The sequence below is a fragment of the Gossypium hirsutum genome, chromosome D06, assembly GCF_007990345.1.
Source record: "Gossypium hirsutum isolate 1008001.06 chromosome D06, Gossypium_hirsutum_v2.1, whole genome shotgun sequence".
Lineage (NCBI taxonomy): Eukaryota > Viridiplantae > Streptophyta > Magnoliopsida > Malvales > Malvaceae > Gossypium > Gossypium hirsutum.
Window position 1 is genome coordinate 26,948,845 of NC_053442.1, and position 3,491 is coordinate 26,952,335.

At 35.6% G+C, this 3,491-nt stretch overlaps 1 non-coding gene across 1 annotated transcript; it reads left to right on the top strand.

Annotated features, from left to right (window-relative positions):
• The first annotated feature begins 1,142 nt into the window (after positions 1-1,142).
• On the top strand, positions 1,143-1,251 carry LOC121218808 (small nucleolar RNA R71). Its single transcript, XR_005915285.1, has one exon. It is a non-coding gene; the product is annotated as a small nucleolar RNA R71 (small nucleolar RNA).
• The last annotated feature ends 2,240 nt before the right edge of the window (positions 1,252-3,491 follow it).

Consider the following 3,491-nt stretch of genomic DNA (forward strand, 5'->3'; position numbering starts at 1 on the left):
ACCAATTAAACAAGGAATAGTAAAACTCCCTGGATCTTTCAATTTTTTGGGTAGTTTATTTTGAAAATTGGCTGAGCATACTGTATTTAGCTCCACATGCAACGAGTCATCTAACTTCTGTTTGTTCGCCAAAGCTCCTTTAAAAATTTAATGGAATTGGGCATCTGTGAAAGAGCTTCAATAAACGATAAGTTAATATGTAATTTTTTCAGAAGTTTAAGAAATTTACCAAATTGTTCATTCGTGTGGTCTTTCTTCGTCACATTAGGATATGGGACTCGAGGTTTATATTCCTTACCGACCTATTTTTGTTCATTTTGGCTTACCTCAACCTTACCGTTACTTACCATAATTTATTGCCTTGATTCTGGTTCAGATTCAACTAACCCTTTTTCATCTCGAGCAGTAATTGCATGAAGTTGCTCCCTTGGGTTAGTTTTAGTATTGTTAGGCAAGGTACATTGTGGTCGTTCTGAAATCAGTTTATCAAGTTGACTGATCTGATTCTCGGGTCCTTGAATTGACGCTTTTTGATTTTTAAGTGTTGCTTCAGTGTTTTTAAAAAAGGTTTCTGACACCGAAATAAACTTTATCAAGATCTCCTCGAGATTCGGCTTTTTCTCTTGCTGGTAAAGTTGTTGTTGGAAACCTGGATAGGGATGTGGTCTTTGGTTTCCTTGACCACCCCAAGAAAAATTGGTATGGTTTCTCCAACCTGCATTATAGGTATTACTGTAAGGATTATTCTGAGGCCTAGACTTATTACTCATATAATGTATTTGTTCGTTCTCTGTGCTAGGTCCACAGGGTAGACATTCTAGATTGTTCATTCCTCCCCCATTCGTATCGCACTGCATCACTGGATGTACCTGCGTAGAAGCACATAAACCATCAATTTTCTTATTTAAAAGTTCTACGTGATTTGATAACATGGTGATCGCATCTAAGTTGAAAACACCAGCTGCTTTCATCGGCTTCGTCCTCATGACTTGCCACTAATAATTATTCAGTGCCATCTCTTCTATAAAATCAGAAGCCGCTTTAGGTGTTTTATTGTTTAGAGTACCACCGGCTCCTGCATCGATTAACTGTCTAGTTGAGGGATTCAAACCGTTGTAGAAGGTTTGAACATGTAGCCATAAAGGTAACATGGTGAGGGCACCTTCTCAATAAGTTCTTATACCTCTCCCATGCATCATATAAGGTTTCTAACTCGATTTGAACGAAGAAAGAGATATCATTCCTCAACTTGGGCATTTTCGCCGGTGAGAAGTATCACAGACTTTTAAAAAATTAGCCAAATGAGTATTGGGATCTTCATCGTGTAAACCATCGAACTGAACTAATTGTTGTATCATCTGAATAGTGTTTGGCTTTAGTTCAAAATTATTTACAGCAATAGTGGGCCTCACAATACTCGATTCAGCCCCAGTTAAAGTGGGCTGGGCATAATCATACATAGTACAAGGGGCATGATCTGAATTTGCAGCATCTATAGGAGGTAGCTGATTATTCTGATTATCACCCATCTCCTCAGTAACAACAACGTCCTCTTGCTCGTCTACTATACTCTATCAACTCTATCTTGTTTCTTTACGATTTCTATGAGCTGTACTTTCAATTTTGCTGTCAAATAGTAATGGTCCCGACGGATTTCTTCTAGTCATAAACTAAAAGAACCTACCAGAAGCAAATAAAATAAAAATTAGAAAAAAACTAAACTAAAAAAAATAGAATGCAATAAAAATAAATGGCTAAATTAATAAAAATCGAGTGTTCCTAATATTTTAGTCCTCAACAACGGTACCAAAAACTTGATTATCACTAAACTAACTATAAATTCGACTAAGGCAAGCGCACCTATCGAACAATAGTATAGTTACAGTGAGTAGGGAATATCATATCCACAAGGACTAAAAGTACTAATAATTATCGTTTTTCTATTATTTAGCCGAAAAATTGGAGTGATTGTTTTTAATCTAAAATTACTAAACTAATTTAACTAAGAACGCAATAGAGAATAAAATAGGAAAATAACTGAAGATACTAATGAGAGAGGCAATACCCAGGAAAGAATCCACCTAGACTTCACTTATTATTATGAATCTGAATTAAGTGGTTTATTCACTTGTGCCTTGACCCATACAAATCCCTAAATTGTGTTAATATCTCTTTCGAGAGTAAGAATAACTGACTCTAGGTTGATTAATTGAAATCTCTTTCTAATTAAAACCCCTATTGTCGCATTAACTCGATCTATGGATTCCCCTATTGGATTTGACTCTAATCCGGTAGATTTATGTCGTCCTATTTCTAGGATTGCATGCAACTCCACTTAATTATGCTAGATCTACTCTTAAATAGGGACTATTATTCCATTAAAATAAGCACATTAAACATGAATTAATATCCTTAGATTATTAAAACAAGAAATAAGCATACATAATTAAGAACAATAATCAAGTATTTATCATGTAAATCAGAAATCAAACAATAAGATTCATCATAGGTTTCATCTTCCCTAGGTATCTAGGGAATTTAGTTCATAATCCTAAATAGAAACATCTCAAAGTTAAGATAACAACAAGACATAAAGAAACCCAAATAAGCTTCTAAAGAAATTAAATGGAGATATTTAATCTTGAAGGAGATCCGCTTCCGAGATGATTCCAACGGCGTTCTTCAAGTATTTTCTTCAATATTCTCTGTGTGTCCCCTTAAGTCCTCTTCTAATTGTTATTTATAGACTTTAGAATGTTCAAAAAGCCTAAAAATTGGGTTTTGCCGCGCAAAAGGGAGACAGGGTGGGTTATCGAGACGAGTTGGCACATGGGCATATGGCCAGCCCATGTGGGAATGCCCAAGCCGTGTGGTTCTTGGAAACAACTCTATTTATCTGATTTTGGCTCGCTTTTCACTCTTTTTATTCCCAAGTGCCCTCCTAAGTATAGAAACATAAATTTAAAGGATTAGAAGCATTAAATCCACTAATTTACACAATTAATCATCCAAAAACACATTAAGAATGAGATTAAAATATGTTACTTTTATAGCTTATCATGGCTCAAGTCAATGATTTACACAGGCACAGATACGGGTTGGGATACGATCGTGTGTCCCTATTTAGAATGCCCACATGGCCTAAGACAGGGGCGTGTCTCTTGGCCTTGTGAGTCACACAGCCTGACCACACGGCCATGTGACCTCTACAACTTTGAAAATTTTCAATGTTTTTTGAAAAATTCTCTAAGTTTCTCGATTTAGTCCCGACTTGTTTCTAATGTATATTTTGGGCCTCGAGGGCTCTTATATGGGACAATTGGAATGATTTTGATTGGTTTTTGATATGAATATTGATATGTTATGAAATGTTTGAAATTTTGTTTGTTTGTACTGTAAACTCTAGTAATAATTTGTAACCCTATTCTGGCAACGGATACGGGTTAGGGGTGTTACATTTATTAGTATCAGAGCTACAGTTTAGTTGATTC